Raw genomic sequence first — 19,797 nt, 5'->3', positions numbered from 1 at the left:
CAAAATATTTCCTGTGATGCCCTGGGGGTTGAGGCTCTTATCTTTGTAAGAAACAAGTGACACAAGATTTTTAATTTATGGGCTTCTCTTTTAAATAAGTAAAGCACGTTAAATTCAATAGATAATGTGCTTTAAATGTGAAATTCAGGGAATTATCTAAGAACTGAGAAACTGTGATCATGTCCTTTTCAGATGGAATTTGAAACATAAAAAGGATTTATAGAGGCAAAAGTAATATTAATGGTGTGAATGTTTTGCAAGATTCATGTAGCAAATGGCTGACTCAGAACAATTTAAGAAACGTGTTGGATTTTTCCTCTGGATTTAAATTTTCTGATTATTTCCCACTATCTGTGGTGCTCAATTTATAGATCTAAACCACATTGGGTGCTTTTTATACTCAAATAGCATCCAATTTCTTTTGTCTATGTCTTCTGCATTTCAAAGAATATCAGCAAATTCAGTAGGCAGTGATCTAGTTCAGCATCACTAAGACTCCATTTTGAGATACTAATTTTCAATGAAATTAAATGTTTCATTTATTTTTCAGATGGATGTTAAGAAGGGGTTAAAGAAAACTAGGAAAGAAGTTCCTTTCAATTTTTTAGCTATAGCTATCATTATTACTTCAGCTTCTTAGATAGATTGTAGAGATAAGAATATGTATTTGAGGAAGGCTATTAAGTGCAAAGCTATACTAATTATAACTTATTAATAATCATTAGTACTACTAGTTTCATTAGAAGACATCCATATATTTTTCTGCCTTATGTAAATCTTTTAAAAATTTGGCTTCACTTCCAATGGAATGTGAGTATCTCACTGTGCGTGCATGCATGCATTTTAAATGACTTAATTACTCAATATGTATGAAACAAATTGTATACTTACAAATAAATCTTATGAGTGCATGAGATGTGTAAAAAAAGAAATCAGATCAAAGTGTTAAAAGAGAAATAATATTATTTAAACAAATAACTTAGTCAATCCTTCTGTAAACTACTATACAATCTTGTACAAAATTGAATCATTCTTCAAATATAAGCACTTATTAATGTAGAAGAATCAGCACATAAGTATCAAAGTGTGAGTTGTGTAGATTTAAAAATAAAAATGAGATGAATGAATAAAGGTTATAAGCTACAGAAATTAAGTGTGAATGTAGGATAAAATGTTCCTCATATTTTATTAGAGTGAAATTTGAAAAAGAAGTAAAATTAATACAACTGCTTGTCTTATTTACAAGATAACTGTCACCATGTCTTATATTATTTGCATAACTCATCTTTTGTTTTAAATAAATGCATTATTTTAGAAATTACAGTACTGAAACTACATTCATAAAACTGAACCAAGCTCCATAAATCAGTTGGTCAATAAAAAAATCATTGTGACATTTAGAGTACAGACAAATCGTTTAAGCACACAAATTGGATAAAAGTTCTTCAAGCAAAAACTATGTCTCCCATTGCAACTGTTTACACTATTCATATATATAATATTCATATAAATGCCACCCATAATAACATTTATCTTATTCATATATGTATCATGCATGTGATAATTATCAGTAAATATAATAGATTATCTGTGCTTCAGAATGGTGAAAGTGGAACCAGTCAGTAAAGCAGATGTGATTTTAACTAGGTCTTATCTGATTTTAATATGATTTTAATTTTATTTTAATGAAAGCTCATTTCATCATTTGATTTTTATATATATCTAGGTTATCACATGCCGGGCAGCCATTGCCTGGACAGCAAATGCCCCACTGTCCATTGAGGAGGTTGAAGTTGATCCACCAAAGCCTGGAGAAGTTCGAATTAAGGTAAATATAAGTGAGACTTTTAGTAGGCATTTCTGCAGACATGTGTGTCTAGAATGATTTTATGATTTTAGGATGAATGGCATTTGATAGTTAGAATTCCTATTATTTACACCAGGTTTATAATGCCATACATAAGGTTTGATCATTGTATTTTATTAAAATGTCACAAATAGAATATATAGAAACAATGAAATGTTAATAAATATCTTAAATACACTGTGGTTTTCAAAAATTTGAAAATCAACACAGGCTATTGTTGACCCATGACACTTTTTTTTCAATAGTTAAAATGTTATTCGGATGTGTGGTTAGGTAGCTTTCTGGTGTGATTTTTTAGTGGCCAATATAATGGTGCAGGGAGGTGACCAGGCCATGTGGCCACTACCTTCATGATCTGATTAAATTTTTATCATAAGAGTACATTAGTGACCCTGGGACTGGGATCCTAAAGAGATTTAAATTCAGAATCTGCTCTTCTGTGTGCATAAATGCTACCACAGGGCAGGGAAGTCCCTGCCAGTCTCCAGATGTCCTGTTCCTGAACTTCCGTAGTTTATACATTACCCAGTCTGCAATATTTTGTTTTGGAAGAAGAAACTGCACTGAGAGAATAACCCAGAAGACTGGTCTTCGTGGGAATAGCAGGAAGACTGAGCTCCCAAACCGCCCAGCTCTCCCCGGGCGTCTCTGCTGCAGACACAGCAGATCTACCCCTTAACAACAGGTCTCATTAGTAGAGAAGAAGCTCTCACCATGCAGGGCAGGATGAGAAGAGCTCTGTCTTCACCACGGGCTACAGGAGAATACCACTGACTAGGTGGTTTAAAACAAATGTATTTTTCACAATTGTGGAGAAATACACAAATGTATTTTTCACAATTGGAGAGTTGCCACCGTTACTAGACTTTGGTAAACGCTTTCTTCCTGGCTAACAGATGACAGGCTAACTGACCATTTGAACTGAAAACCACTTACAAGTTGGAAGAAAGAAAAAAAATTGCACTATGGCAGAGTCTTCAAGGAAAAACCCTTCCACTCTTCTGTTTGGACATGTCATGAACTACCGTGCTAGGATCAGGACATGCAAGTTACCATGAAAAGCCTTGCATTTCAGTCTCTCTGCATGGCGGGTAGAGGGTAATGCAGGGGAAGAAGCATCAGAGCGCTCTCTTCCAGGGGCTCCTTCCACTTGAGTGCATGTATTGAAATAGACCCCAGAGTTTGAATGGTCTGCTTTCTCACGTCCACTGATCACATAAATCTTTTACGCAAGGAGCCAGAAAACAAGTCCCTGATGTTTCTGAAGTCTAAGGAAAATTATAAAGACAAAGACATATTTACTAAGTGCTTGCATTCTTTTTCTGAAACAGCTGTATGATAGGAACACAATTGATAGTACCTCAAATGAAAAACCCAAGAAAATGAAAAACCCAAGAGTACATTCTGCCTCTAGATTTTGCAGCATTGTATTTTTCTGATACATGCAATAATTTTGTAACAAAGTATTTTATATCCAGCCATTTTTTTTTTTTTTTTTTTTTTTTACTTTTTAGATTGTATCCTCTGGGCTCTGCGGTACTGATAAACACATCTTGGAAGGGAAAGACAAAGTGCCACTCCCTGCAATTTTGGGCCATGAGGGAACTGGCATCATAGAGAGTATTGGAGAAGGTGTAACCACTGTCCAGCCAGGTAAGGAGATGAGGAAGACACGGTGTGGATGCCCTTGCTAATCCACTCTCTGATTTTCTCCAAAGGTATAATAGAGTTAGAAGAAATCATTCAATTTTGACATAAACATTAAAATTCACTTGCATACCAGGTTTAGTGCAAAATATAGGCAGCCTAAGATTCCGAATTTTCCAAATTTGTGTTTGGCTTGAAAGGACTCAAAGAAAAAGAAGAATTTTTCTATAAAGTTTGCAAGTCTACTTATCAAAAAGTTGAACTAAGAATTGAATATATATATATATATATATATATATATATATATATATATGGGTGTGTGTGTGTGTGTGTGTGTGTGTGTGTAATTATACTGTGAAAATATGTATGAGAGATTTTTTCCTGCACACACACATGCTTCTGCACACAGATACTTGAAAGGATCTTTTAAAGTGATTGGAGCAGATGTCATTTATAACAATTTTCTCCAGAATTTGTGTTCACCATGTTTATACTTGAAATACTTTATGATGTATTACTCTAACATATATATTATATATATTTTATGCTCACCTTAAGCATCAGGAAAGAGAAGCTTGGACATAATTATGTTTTTCAGCTGATTTAGCCACTGAGTGGCAGAGCTGGAATTAAGGAGCTGCCGTGTCTAAATTCCTGTCCAGTAATCAACAATTTCAAAATGAGTTTAAATTTTAGTGTTAACACTAGAATATTAATTCACTATTTCCACAAATATTAAGTATACTAAGTGTAAACTGCCTCTCCCTAGGATAATTATGCCTTAGGATGCTGATTAGGATGCTGATTAGGATGCTAATTATGCCTTATATCACAGACATTGATTAACACTCTTGACTTAACTTTATCTTTGAATTTGTTTTACTTCCAAAGTAAATCTCAAAATTCTCATATCTTTCATTCATTTGTATTAAAATTGATTTGTTTTCATTTCAAAGGGAAGTATTAATTAATGTCAAAACTAATGACAATTTTCATTAAAACACATTCATAATATCTACTGTAATTTCCTATGAGTAAACATATTTTTAATCTTGTTCTGTGACTCCATCCAAGCTGTTCACTGCTTTTTTGTTCTCTCTCCTCAGGAGATAAAGTCTTAATATTTCTTCTTCCTGAGTGTGGAGAATGTAGATTCTGCTTGCACCCCAAGGGGAACATGTGTGTTAAGGAGAAGTGAGTTTTGATTTGTTGGACTTCTCACCTGTGCACTTTTCAGTGTACCAGGCACTGACTTTGAGCTAAAACTCTTCTTTGTCACTCTGTGTGTCTGTGCAACGGTATCCTCTCACCAACTGGATTAATGTTAGATGGAACCAGCAGGTTTACATGCAGGGGAAGGAAGATTTACCATCTTTATGGCACCAGCACATTCACCGAATATACTGTAGTCCATGAAATTGCGGTGGGAAAAATCGATGCTGCTGCTCCTTTGGATAAGGTCTGCATCATGAGCTGTGCAGTGCCTATAGGCTTTGGAGTTGTGTTTAACACTGCCAGGGTGAGGATATACTTTGGAATTTTGCTCCATTACTCTAACTACACAGTGTCAAGTCCAGAGCCATGCAATCAGAGAGCTCTTTCCTACACTGTCAAAGCCAAATTTAGAATTTATTCTCTGAACTTTCAGGTCACCCCAGGTTCCACCTGTGTGATTTTTGGACTCGGAGGAATTGGCTCAGCAGTTGTCATGGGCTGCAAAGCCTCTGGTGCCTCCAGGATCATTGGGGTTGACATCATTGAAGACAAGTTTCCCTGGGCGAGAGCACTCGGAGTCACTGACTGTCTCAACCCACAGAACCTCAAGAGACCTGTCCAGGAGGTGGTGGTGGAAATGACAGGTGGTGGTGTTGACTTTGCCTTTGAAGCTGTTGGACTCACTGATACCATGGTGTGTGACCTTGGGGCACTAGGAGGGGTGCTGCCGTGAACGTATGAATACTCATCACATCAGCTTTGTAAAGACATGAAATTAATTTAATATTGTTTTCTGTTTTGTTTCATTTGGGGGAGGTTGAGGGGTTTTCTTTTATTCTGGGAATTAAACTCAGGACCTGGCACGCATAAGCGCACATTTTACCATTGAGTTATACCTGTTTTTGATAAAATTACTGTCATTCATTTTAGTCTGAGCACATCTTATGTGTCTCATGGTGTGTTGATGCATTTTCATATTTTATTCCACTTAATATGTGTAGTGCTAGTTAAGTAATAATATTATCTATATCTTAAGTATTAAAAATCATAGTCACATTGAATTTAAGCAGTTCATTCAGGAACTCACTGCGAGCGTACTGCATACTTTTCAATTCTATGGTATTTCTACCATATTGTTATCCTGAAAATATGTTTTAGAACTGTGGCTATGATGGTGTCAGGATGAGAAGTTAATGTTCTGCTTGTGGAATTAGGTTGCAGCTTTTGAGTCATGCCACGTGAGCTACGGGGTGTGTGTGATTATCGGAGTAGCACCCTCTGCTGCAAAACTCTCTTTTGACCCACTGATGCTTCTTCCGGGTAGGACTCTGAAGGGGGCCACCTTGGGAGGTAGGTCCTGCTGCTCTCTTTTTCTTTTCTCAGAATTTCAGACACCCTGGCTGCTCCTTGGTAAGAAATGATGAGGGGGAAGGCAGGAAAAAATAATCCTCAGTGAAAGGAAATAAATGTCTATCAAAAACAGAAAAGCATGTGCTTACCTCCCAACATAGATATTCATTGCCCATAGCAGCAAAAGAACTTACGAGTTTAACATTCTTGATAAGCATTCAGGGAGTCACATTTTTTGATGCTTATCACATTCTGATACTCCCTAAGTCATGAAGAGCCGTGGTGTGTCTCTGGATGACTCCCTGGTACAAAAGAAGACTAGAAAAACTCTCACGGTATTGATCCATAAGTCTTCTAAAGGGAATTTTAAAAGTGGTAGATGGACATTATATTTAAGGATGGGAAAAGAAAGTTCAGCCCATTCTTTAACTAGAGAATGGTAAAGCTCAGCGAGCCTTGACATCCTCCATGCAGCTGCAACTTGTAAGAGAGACACAGCTCACACAGAAAGTACATTTTGTGTGCTGGTTTATCCACAACATTCTCACCTTACCTATCATTCTAATTTGCTCTGTAAGAATAAGATGGACAACGCTATACTGAATGTCATGCATGTCTATATGTTTGGGGCTTATTTATCATGGTGGAGCTGGGAAGCCTTTAGAGAGAAGCTCAGCTCACTGGGGCCGTGCTTCAGCAGGGATTGTGCTGGGACCCAGGTCTGGTCTTCAACTGACTTTGCCTTCTAGGCCATAATATAAGTGGTTTTCTCCCCCAAATGTTTCCAGGGCAATATGTTGCCTTTAGAAGCCCTAATCACCACAGTCTCAGATTGGAACCTCCAGATACACTAGTCAAAATAAACCTTTTGCTGGGCATGGTGGTGCATGCCTGTAATCCTAGCACTTTGGAGGCTGAGGCAGGAGGATCGTGGGGAGTCTGAGATCAACCTGGGCTACAAAGTGAGCTCAAGGCCAACCTAAACTGCATATTGAGACTGTATCTCCAAAAAATTAAAAATTAAAAAAGAAACCTAAAACACTTTTTTTCTTTATTTATTAAGCAACATAAAATATTTGCAGTTAGGGCTCTGATAAAGAGTATCACTTGTCATTTTAAAGAGCTCCAACTTTTCTTTTATGCCCAATCTTAATTAGCATTTTGTTTATGGCCCTAAATGAAACATTCAATATTTGTAAAGAACTTTGTTAAGTATATAAAGATTTAGGCTCAACTTTACCACTTTCTAAGGTGTGCATTGGTGCCTTAAAATATAAATAGGGTCCACTTTAACTAAGGCTAGAAGATGACAGAAAGATATACAACTGTTTTTAAAGAACATTTGCCTACAGGTCCCAAGAGCAGGGGCCATTTTTACCCATGGAAGTCCATACAGTGGTGCACCCAGGTCCATGAGGAGGCATAAAGAAGTGGAAATTAGGAGACAGAGCTTTATTATGGCTTTTATAGGAAAGGAACAGAGACAATAGCTTGAGTGGTTTTTTGAGGGTGACCCCTGGCTATCTGTTAAGTGGCTTTGAGCTGATTTAGGGGTAAGGATAGTGTCTCCGCTGCCTGATAACAGGGGCACGGGGGAAAGTGGCAATATGGTTTTGATCTTTGTTGGTTTGTGAATCAAAAGTGTGTCCCTAGACAAGTTCTCTGATGTCTCCAAGAATTTGTTAACCTTGGGAGACAGTGTCTGTCTGTCCCCAGGATCTTGTAATGCAAAATTGGTATAAAATATAGAAATTAGAAAACATGATTAATATAATCAGCGAAAAATATTTGTATTCTCTAAATGTAAGTCTTCTCAAAGTTATAAAAGCAGGAAAGATAATTCATATGTGCTTTAATCCTGGTGATCAAATAGTAGGATCCAAGACCTAGGCATGGTGACTCACTGCACTGCTTTTTGAGGTACATCTGCAGAGCAGATTTATCTCTGGGATTGAAATGTGAGGTTTGTGAGGCCGATGTGCATGGAGGCTTTAGTGGAGGGAGACAGGTAACTCAGGCCCATCAGCTGGAAGGTAAGATGTCACAGGGTGTGGCAGGGCCTGCAGGGAAGAGGAGATATGGGGCCATGCACTGTGACCAGAACAGCATGGGTCTGCTCCACAGTCCACAGGGCTCCCCTGGCTAGGGCTTTTCTAGGACATCTGGGCCACCCTACTAACTGAGCAGTTAGTGGATTGTCCTACGGAATAAATAACCTCATGTTTTATGCTTAGGAAATGGATCCAAAGTAAGCAACTATCTGCTAACAATGCCTTTATCAACCTTTTACATTAATAGTTCATTGGATTTTTTGGTCAGTTTTGGTAGTTTTTATGTCATTACCTTTTCCTTTCCTTCTGCAGAGTATAAAACAAGATCCTGTATTCCTAAACTGGTAACAGATTATATGCAAAGAAAATTTAACACGGACTCACTTATAACCCATCAGTTTCCTTTTGAAAAAATTAACAAGGCATTTGAACTGTTCCGCAGTGAACACTGGTAAGTACTGTGTGTGAGTCATGCATATGTATATGTGCCAGCGTGAGGTATCTCATATGTTCCACTTTGTCCAAAATTGTTTGAAAAATTTACTATTTGATATTTCAGACATTTCTATTCCGAAAACAGTCACTGAACTTTCTATCAAGATCTTGTGCTAGAGCCACAGAGAAAATGGAACTAAGTGTAATGGTGTCTTCAGGCAGTTGGTGCTCTGGAGGGAAAGACACAATATATAGTACATAAACAACTGAAGTATAGAGCTGAATATTATTCCTGGTCAGAGCATCCATGACTCAAGGATTAGGGCACAAAGACTTAGTTTCTTACTAAACAAAGTGAGACGAGTACTCAGAAAGTCACCACTGGGATGAGTCTTGGGGACCTGTAGACCCGTAACGTGAAGATTCTAGGTATAGATACTGGGACTAGTTACAAGAGCCAGGTGCAGCATGCAGGAGTCTGGGAGGCTAGGAGACACCCCACTGCCCTGGCTTGGTGCCCTCACTTCAGGAGGAATGCAGCAGGTGATGGGAGACCAACTCAAAACCAGAGATCACTCTGCCTGAAATCAGGAACTCAAAAAAATAAATAAATAAAAGGAAGAAAGAAAGAAAGTAAAGCAAATCAGAGTTTTACTTATAATATTGCAAAAGCTGGGACTGCTGAAGAGCAAGTGAGCCAAACTGATCTTCTCAGCCTGGTGCCTTTGACTTGTTCATACTTACGATGGTAAGCTGAATCCTAAGACTAAATGCTTTGATGATTGGCATAATCTAGGCCAATCAGGGGGTTGGCTTTGTTTCTGGGGTGAGCTAGAGTTTGTAGGGTCTAGGGGCACATAGCACATGTATGCACAGGTCCCACAGAGGGCAACGTCGCTAAGTGCATCATACAGTGTAAGGATTGGTCATGTTTTCCCTGTCAGTCACCACGGTCATGCCTGGTACTGCCTACTCCCCTCTTCTATTCCCACAGGAGAAAGACTGAAATGTGCACATACTAAAAAGCAAACAGTACAGTTGGCAAGGGATAGATTTGTTTGTGTAGTCAATGTAAAGGTCTTGGCTGCAAAAATATTTTTCATGTAAATAAGTAAAAGCGCAAGAACTTCTGCTTCCAAAGAGAACTAAGATTCTCTATCTTGCCTTTCTTAAGCCTAACTATATGATATTGATCTGAAATTCTACCTTAAAATGATGGATATAAATAGTGATAGTTTAGGTTGGAAATTTATAATGTCTATTGAGCAGACTGACTGAAATTAAGTCAGCAGCAAAGGATCTGCAAAGCACAAATGTTGGTTTATTTGGTGCTGAAGCCAGTTGCTGGATGTCATACTGACTCTACTGTTATGTATATGGAGATCAGAGAAAATGAGAGCAGTACAGGACCTATGACAAGGTGACCAAGTAGGCTGATAGAATTTTGAATCTGATTCCCCTTTAAAGAAATCTCAAGCTAAGGAATCTACTGCTATATCCAGGTGCTAATCAAATAATTACATTCTATTGGTCTCTGATAGTAAGAAAGTATCTATCACTAGTATCTATTCACTAGAAAAACAACAGACTATTCTTAACTTGCCAACAGTCCATTAGAAGGACATCTTCATAGGAAAAGATAAGCATGCTAAACATTTGGAAAAACTGGGATATGAGACTAAGTCAATATTACTTACGTACACATTAATGTCTGAGAAAAACTGAAATTCAGGTGACATCGATTTTCATGCATACTCAATTTAGCATTCACAAAGATATCTAAAAACTAAAGTCACCACAACTGTGGGAATAAATAAAAAGATGCATGTACTTTTTTGAGAAATTGGGATAGTTATTGTTGACATGGAGAACATGATTTTATTAATAAGATGGCCACTTCAACAGAGTAAACACAAAAGAACATAAAAGCTGCTACTTCTGCCCTTCCCATGAACTGTGACTACCTGTTCAGTCACTGGTGAGCCCTTGCCACTGATTTTAAGCCATTTTCTTCACCACTCTGAAACCTAATCCAGAGCTTCACCTTACAGCAAGGCAGTTTACCAGCTTGCTCAAGCTTCTTGCAGTTTACATTGCCAATGTGACTTCCCAGCCAACCTTCTCCTCTTTAATTTGCTAGAATTGCTTTGAGTATGAGGTACTGGTGAGAAACATTAGACTTAATTAACATTCTTTTAAACACTGGCAGTGTCTGTGTGGTAACAGGGCAAACCAGTACTCGGACCTCCATGAACTTTTCTGAGGAAAAAAACATAGACCAGGCCTCTGAAGCCATATAGAAACTCCTGGGCTACAAAAGCATGAATAGGCCAGAGTCCCACAAAAGGAAAGCACTCATAGAACCCTCTGTGCTTATGACCTTGAGAACATAGGTTTTTATAGGTTCTGAATAGATACAAGCTCTGGGGTTACATGGTATCATTTTCATTTATGGAAAAGATTAAGCCCCATGGCCTTGAGTTCCTGGTGCTGGGCTGGGGCTCCTGCTACCCTCCTCCCATCCCACCCCTCCCCAGGCCTCCCACCACTTAGAGACAAGAAGTGAGCTGAGCCTAGCTCCCAGGGGCTGACCTGAGGCCACCTCACCGCTGGTCATATTCAGCTTCTGTGACAATGGCTGCCAATGCCCAGAAGAATAAACCCTTGATGGATGGGTTTCCAAAAATCAAGATGACCTGCAAGGTTGGAACAAGACCATGGATGGAAAGCAGATATATCTTTTGTTGTTTTTTGACTGTAATAATGAGATCTGTATTGAACTGTATCGAGAGGGGGAAAGTAGTGGTGGAGGTGAAGACAACAGGGGAAGCTTGCAAAAGAGGATTCAGACTTAGCTTCAGGCAAAGAAGCCAGTTATGGACTCATCTGAAGAAATGGGGAAAGTCAAGTAACAGATGCATCCAGTTCTGCTAAAGTGTTTGACGAAGTTATGAAGATTTTTGATAAAGAAGGCCAAATCTGTACCTGAAAGCATCCTCAAAATCATGCTTGAATCGCTTTGATAGCTGCTATCCAACCTATTTTAAAGTCAGTTTCAATGTTTCAAAAGTACTTCTCAATTAATGGCTAGAAAATACTCAGTATGACATTAAATTTTTTATTTTTTTGGTCACAGGAGTAGACAGTGAATTCAGGATAGACGATGAATTCATCTTAGTTATTATGGTGTGCATAAAACAAAGGTATCAATTCATTCTTTATTTTTATTTAAAAGACTATCCCTTTTATAGTTAGTGCTTCTGTGAGCAAAATTGTTTAGATACACATTATATCCCTGTAGAAGTTACAATGTGACAGGTGGGCATGGTGCCTACACAGGTAATCCCAGTACTTGGGAGGTCAAGGCAGGAGGGTTGCTGCAAGTTCAAGGCCAATTCTGGCTTCGTAATGAGTTCAAGTCCTGACTAACCTGTATAGTGAGATTGTTTAAAAAAACAAACAAAAATGTAATTAAAATATGTTAGGATTAGGAATTCCCACTATCTTTTCCTGCAGGTTTCAGATTCTAACTTGTTAGGTGAATTTTAAAGAAGCTTTCGTGTAGTCAGTTCTTACATAAAGTGTTTGGTAGACAAACTCCAAAAATTAGGGACTGCTGGCAGTGTTTTAATATTTTCATCAAATAACTATTTCCTATAGAAAGATAAAACTTAGGGCACTGCAGCTTGTGCACAGTTGTATGACAGATCATAGTCTTTGCTTACAAGGTTTGTGTTGGGATCATGAGGGATTCAGAGCCTGACCAAACCGTCAGCTTTGTTGTGATGTAATTGGAGGGGGGCATGGGTCACAGCTGATGACTGGGTTCCTTTTGCTCTGTTACTCAGTGTTATTCATGATTAAACTGATCAACGCACTTCGTAGAAGAGGAACCCTGAAAGGAATGTGTTAGATTTATGTTGAAATGATTCAGTTCTCGTGCTGGTAACAATTCAGGTTATTGTTTTGTTTCTTAGGGTTAGGGTAAAATTACAAAAGGCAATCTAGTGGTTACAGTTGCAATTTGTATTTTACTTTCTGGAATAAGTTTTTCATAATTATTTGTTTAAGAACATTTGAAAATCTTTGTATTTTCATCAAAAATAATAAATGCATTTTATAATATTCAAAAAAGAAAAGAAACTTAAGACCTGAAGAAGTATAGGCCGCTTTCCAAGATCACACAGCCACCGGCTGAGCAGATGCTCCTAGATGCTCACTGCTCCGTCCTGTGTGTGCATCTTTCATGATATTTTCACATTCCATCATTTTACCTCTTGTGCTCAGCCCCTCAGTCTCATGAAGCCTCTTTCAGTCCTTCCCATCCTGCTCTTGGGATGAAGGAGGCATCTACGACCCTGAACCTTCACACCCAACATCCCTCATGCTGGGCCAGCCCAGCCATGCCCACCCAGGCAGACTCCATGGCTCTTTACTCCTACACACCCTCCAGCACCGGCATAGTGAGCTCTTCAAGCACCTTGTACGCATGCCACCCATACTTTCCCCATGCTAACACGTAAGATGCTCTATTGTGATCACCTGACTAGTTATTTGAAAGGAGAATTCTTTTTTTTATTTAAAGAGAAAAAAGAAAGGACATTTAAAGAAACAAAGCAGTAAAAGAGTACAAATAATACAATATTTCAAGAAAAAATATACAGTAAGAAATCACCAGTTAATAGGTTACATATTATCTTCCTAGAAACAGTTATCCAAATTACAAAATTAAAGCATATAAAGTGGACATTCATACAGTGAAATTGGGGACAGTTCCATTCAATGATCCAACAAAAGCTCAGTAATATGGTTTTTCATCCTACACACTTGAACGTACCTGCGGTTATATCCCTTAGTTCACCTTGAAAGGCGAATTCTTGAATGTCACATTTTTAATTATAAACCTAGCAGCAAGTAAATGCCTCAAACATGGAAGCTGCTCAATAAAAAATTTTGTTTAAATAAATCAGTAAATAAGAACATTAATTAATGAACAAAATTCCCTAATGCAAATGCTTTAGAACAGTGGGTTTAGAATACTGTTCATATCTCAGAAGCTTTCTAGTTTTCAGTGTATGTTATTCTTCCTGGTAGAGAGCAGTCTGACAGCTGTTAACAGTAAGGGCATAGTGCCACGGGAAATGGGGAATGAAAGGAGTTCAGTTTGAGATGGAAGATGGTGATGGCCCTTATGCAGCACTTAGAAACCAGAGAGGACCTGTGGGAAGCTCCTTCTCTTACTAGACTAAAATGCAGGCAGCTGGAGCGATTAGGAGTCAGAGGGAAATAAACCTATGACTGTATCCAAGACAGGTAACAGGTCATGGATCCTCCTCCCTTAGTTTCTTTGCTAATCATAATTGCCAGTGACCCACTGGATCTAATCCCAGAGACACTTTCTGATGTCTGTGGGGTGAGGAAGGGTTAACAGATAAGAAGTAAACATGGGTGGACAAGTCTGTCCCTTAAAGCACATGACCTGGAATTCTTTTGTATGATGTGTATTTGACAGGAAAGTTGGTAGCTTCAATACTTGCGTTTTTTGTTTTTCAGCATCGGATGTGTCCTCTTATATTGAGAGTCAGATAATGAAGATTGAAAACTGACTATCTCCAAGCGTGATCTTTGTTCTTCTTTATCATTTGGGTAATTTAATTACAATACATAAAGGCCAGAATTAGAAAGAGAGGACTCCTAGAATTTTAAGAAATGAAGCTATTAAATAAAATTAACTATTTTGAACACAGACATACATTTTGACCTAAATTTTGAAGAGAAGCAACAAGATTTTGTTGAAGAGCCAATAATGACCTTGCATCTAAACCAAAGATCTCTCTCTCTCTCTCTCTCTCTCTCTCTCTCTCTCTCTCTCTCTTTTTGGTGGTGGTGGTGATAGTAATACTGGGGACTGAATCCAAGTGTTTTCTCAATGAGCTACCTTTAAGGCTTTTGAAATTTTTCATTTCAAGGCCGGTTCTTAGTTGCCAGACCAGGTGCAAACTTAGAATCCTGTTTCTTCAGCCTCCTGAGTGCTGGGATTACAAGGCTACACCTCCATGTTTGTCACAATCTCACTTTAGATTTTTAAAATTTATTTTGGAAAGGTCTCAATTCAGCTTATATTTTTAAAAAAACATTGTATGGAATGCTTCTCCACCCTGTGTATGTGAGTTGAGTCATTTCAGAAATAACTTTCTTGATAGGCTCCTTTCTTAAGTACAAACAAAACATGAAATGGCCTGGGCTAACCTTTCCTGGTTGGAATGGAAGAGGAGCAAATGCTGACTCACTCACGCATTTTGCAAACAATATCACATCTTTTCTGTTTCCTCTTAATATACTGATCCATCTACTGTAGGCCTGCAGCCTTAGAGTGGACCTGAGTCAATTCCTTTCTCTGCTCCACTTGTATAGTTGATAAGTAGTTTAATGCCACATTGATTGCTGATGGCATTTGTCACACAATGGCTGGTATCTTGGTGTGCTGATTCTCCAGATATGAACATGGATGATGCACGGGCAACTAGTAGGGTTTGAGGGAATCATTGCTTGGATCCTTAGCCAAATGCAGAAGACAAGAATAATAAAAAGATAAGTCTTTGGCTCTACTTCTGCCAGAAAACTACCTTAAGTGCTTACAATATATGTGCTACATTACAACTATAAACATTCTCAGTGTATACACCAAAAGTTCTCTTAAATGCACTTTGTGCTCCTATAAATGTCTGCTTTCTAGTCAAAGAACTAGAAGGAAGGAAGCCTACAAGACAGAAAACTTTTAGGTGGTAACTGTTCTTTTCTCATCAAAAGAAACAGAAAAAAAAAGCTGTAATTCTACTTCTTCCCATGTTAGTGAAATCTGAGTGGAGGATTTAAACATCTGCATTATCAAGTTATAAAAAAAGCATCCACTCTCACCGCTCCATAATGCTACTGGATAAGGTCAAGCTGTGAACTTGGAATTTCATCCTCACCAGTTGATACTGAGTATTTCCCCATAACCCTAATGGAGACTCTGAAATCCCATGCTGACCCAGAATTAGCAAGATGCCACCTCCCCCACAGTGCTAGATGACCTCGGAGCAGACATGCAGGACAGTCAGGACTTTGACTGAAGCCTAGCAATGGTGGCACCACTCCAACTCAAAACCTGAGTCCCATCCTCATGTCAGCAGAGTCCCTGTGACAAGCAGGCAATGTTGGGAACCTGAAAGCTGACCAACTTGACAGGAATGGAGCAGCTCCTCCTTTCCCTGCCACAATTGGCTGGATTTACAGAGAGACTAGGACACAGGAGATTTCTTGGGGTCAAAACAAATTGTAAGCCCTCACCTCAACTCTATCATTCAAAGGAGTCCAAATTGAATAAGAACAGTCTGTGGAACAAGTGTGCTCCACAGCAGTATTTAAGACATTGGAGCAATCAGTTAGCAATCAGGGGAGCCCCTTAGCCACGTGTAGGATAAGAGCTATTCAGACTCACCCAAATCACTGCTCTTCCTCGGTGAAGAGAGACATTCTAAAGTCTGCATCTTCTGTGGGGAAATAGAGCCTCCACGTGATAGGGCTGAAAGAAGGGAGGAATGGCTATGGATTAAAAATAAACTGAAAATGCCAGCCACTGCCAAAGAGGTAGGACAGCTAGAATATTTCTGATTTGAATGCAAAATGATTCAGCCACTTTTAAAAGCAGTTTGGTGCTTTCTTATAAAACTAAATTTGCAGTTGTTATGAAACAGAAATTCTGCTTGGCAGTTTTTAACTAAGAGAAATAAATACAGATAGGTGCATGAGTGTTTGTAGCAGTTTTATTACACAGAAAAACAAGAAAAAACCCTCCCTAGCTGGCGAATAGTTGAGCAAATTCAGATACATTCATATAAAGGAATATTATTGAATAATAAAAAGAAAAAACTATTGATATGTGTAACAAATTACAACTCAGTTGCACTGTGTTAAGGAAAAAAAAATCAAACTTAAAACTACAGTTATGTGATTCCAGTTATGTCATACAGCAGTAGCTCAGCTTGCAAGCTTAACTTAAGCTGTTTCCATGATTCTGCTCACAACAAATTGGGTTAGAATAGAATCAAATTTCACCACAAAGTCAACTCTGAACCTAAACTTTCAGTTTTTGACCAATTTGGTTTGTGAACAGAATTGTGGAAAGAATTAAGTTCTTGAACTGAAGCATCACTGTGTTAGTAAAAACTGTAAAGTTATAAAGATGAATCAGATATGTTGTTATAGTTAAGGGTAAAAGGTCAGGATAAAATAAGAACTAATTGAAACATTTAAGGTATTTGTTGTGATGATGTTTAAGGGCTGCATAAATCTGTCAAATTGCACAATATCGTAGACCTAAAAAGTGACCTATATCCAAATTACATGGTTCCTCAATAAGCAAATAAAAATCTTAAGATCTGACTCATTAGTCAAAGTATAGGCATTAAATGAAAGTTCTCATGAAATGTTATTCTCATAACCAAAATGGACATCTCTTTATGACCATAGGCTACAATATTTTCAAATGTATTTGAGGATACGTGACATTAAAGCAGCAAAGGCAGCATTAAATTCATATTGGAGACCTTGAAGAACACACAGTTGCCCCACAAAATAAAAATAAAGTGTCATTTGGAAACCAAGATTAAGAAACACCCACGGTATAATGTAAAAGGAAAACTATGAAAATATGATGAAGGCAAGAAAGATACAGAACACTGACAAGATGGAATTGACCTTAGGAATGTAGCACTGCTCTGTTAGGGAAAAAGGAGAACAAGAGACAAAGACACAAGCGCAACAGGTCACGTTTATTTCAGAACAACCCTGAGAGGGCTAGTCGTGCACTTGGACCAGACGGTTCCTCTCACACACGTTGTGAGGTCTGAATCAGGGTCATGAGGAGGAGAGCTCAGTGAAACGGGGTTGTCCTGCCAAGGACAAGGCTTGAGAGCAGACAGGAGGCAGTGGCTGCCCAAGGATGATGCGTGGGAAAGCACAGGGCACAGTGGTTGCTGTCAGTAGCAGGGCCGAGTCACTGGATGCATCTGTGCTGAGGGCGTGGCTTACAGTGGTCTCTGTCTGCCTCGGATGACAGCAGTAGGGCTCCTTCAGTTCTTGGGGAAGAGAAAAAGACCAGTCAAAACATGAAGAATTAATCTGCACATACAGATTAAGAAAAAAAAAATTGTATGTATGGGGAGCCCAGCCAAGAGTCCCAATTGTCTATCTTAAGAGTGTGTTTGAGAAAAATAACAGACAAGGATAGTATTGTGTCAGTGGCTGGGAAATCAATCTGGATCGGCCCTCTCCACTCCCAAAGAAGCCATTATTTATCAGGTGTATATGGTGATAGGTGGGGCTAGCAAAGGATTACACTTGGGCAGACTCAAGAGGGTGTAAATGGTCACAGGCTAAGAAGGATCTTGGATGACTCAAGAGGGCATAGGTGACTGTATGCTCTGAAGAGTCAATGGGAAATTTCAAATAGGAGGTTTTGATAACCCCAAGTCTCCAGTTTATCATTGTAGGGCTGTATGCAAAATGAGCCATTGTGAATTAGTGGTCCCCAGGATATGTACAGCCCAAAGGATTACCATGCTCCAGGAACATTCTGGGTACTAATTTTTCTAAAGCACATTGTGTAGCTTGGGGTAGTTATTCTTTCAAGGATAAAAGGGGGAAACCCTGAGAGTTTCCATTTGACTTTTAAAATATATTGAATTTAGTTCAGGTTCCTTGTAACTATGGGATGATGATAAGGCAAAAATCATCCTCAAACTATAGCAATATCTACGTGCTTGCAAATTCAATAAAGTAATGTATCTAAACATCCCACATTTTGAACTTGCTTAACATCCTGCTTCAAAAAACTATAGTATCCAGCACATGGTATAGTAGCTATTTATATCTTTTCTGACAATTCATCCTCTCATGCATACCCTGCCTCTTCCAAAGAGGAGGATCAGAGGGATATAAACCAGTGGGACCAAAGCAAGCCAGAAGCCCATCCAGGAAAATGTGAAATCCTGTGGCTCCTTTCTCAGCACCGATGGCAAGTTGTGCTAGCAGATGGCTCTTTCCTACCACATTGCCAGTGGCTGTAGCTCTTATGGTTTCTCCCCACTCTCACTGAGACTTGTGACCTTAATTTATTTTGATTATGTTGCTTTCATAGGCATGAAGTGGAATCTCGCTGTGGTTTATTTTGCATCTCCTTAGTGGCTGAGCCATTAAGCATGTGATCCTGTTTGCAAGGGAGGGTCAGAGGGAGTCTTCCTGTTCCAGCACGGTGGCATTTCTCTGTTGTCTGTTGTCAGTACCAGTGTCTATTGAGATGATGCCCACTGGGCAATGGCCATTGAGATGAGAGATGAAATGTCCTCTCCAGTCACTGGACTTTCTTGTTCCTTAAGTCTGCACCAGTGGGGTCTGCTCATAGCACTCCTTGCTTGTTTATATGCCACATGCACATCAGCATTCCTTGTCCTGAGCAGCTGCTGCATTTCAATGAAGTTCACCTTTTAACAGTGTGTCAGCTCTGAGTTCTGCTTTCATGAGCCGAGGTCTGCTGCATTCTGCTCTACTTTGTGTACGGTTTTTTAGATTCTTTGTTTTCATTCCATCTCAATATGTTTTAAAATATTTCTAAAAATTTAGCCATCCTTTTGTCTTGTTTCTAGTATGGAGGATCATTCACAGTATCAGTATTTTCTTATCGTACTAAAAATGCAAGACTTGGCTAAGGTGTTTGAGTATAAAAGCATCATTAGTGTTTTCGAATGATAACCAAAGGCGAGTGACAAGTTATAATCAGGGAGTGAAAAGAAGGGTAGGAAATTCAGTTCAGATGTTGTTGTTATTATCTAGATCATGGCATAGCTGACATAGGTTAGGTTTGAAGGAAAATTAAAGTAAAACAGGAAAGAACCACTGCATAACAGAAAGGATCAGATTCTGAGTCTTTGTGGCAGGTGAGAGCTTAAAAGGATATGAAAATGCTTTCAGTGATTTTCACCCATCTGTCTAGAAGGGTGGCAGTACCGTAAGAAATAGATGTTAATACACCAATCTGACAGTAATTAATAGAAAAATATTAAGCATTATTGAAAATTCAAGGCTGTCTTCCTACAGGTGAAGGAAGTCAGGATACAGGTGCTTACCTTTGCCCTCAGTAGCTCCCTGACTGACAGGGCTTATGAAGGGTGAGAATGTGAGAAGCTTAAT

General features: G+C 38.7%; 1 pseudogene; it reads left to right on the top strand.

Annotated features, from left to right (window-relative positions):
• The window catches only part of LOC100718059 (alcohol dehydrogenase 1-like), a 113,192-nt pseudogene that overhangs the window by 51,878 nt on the left and 41,517 nt on the right, over window positions 1–19,797 (top strand).

Source organism: Cavia porcellus, unplaced genomic scaffold (assembly GCF_034190915.1).
Source record: "Cavia porcellus strain 051 isolate PalLab524CR breed Dunkin Hartley unplaced genomic scaffold, mCavPor4.1 scaffold_34, whole genome shotgun sequence".
Classification (NCBI taxonomy): domain Eukaryota; kingdom Metazoa; phylum Chordata; class Mammalia; order Rodentia; family Caviidae; genus Cavia; species Cavia porcellus.
This window is presented reverse-complemented; position numbering and strand designations above follow the sequence as displayed.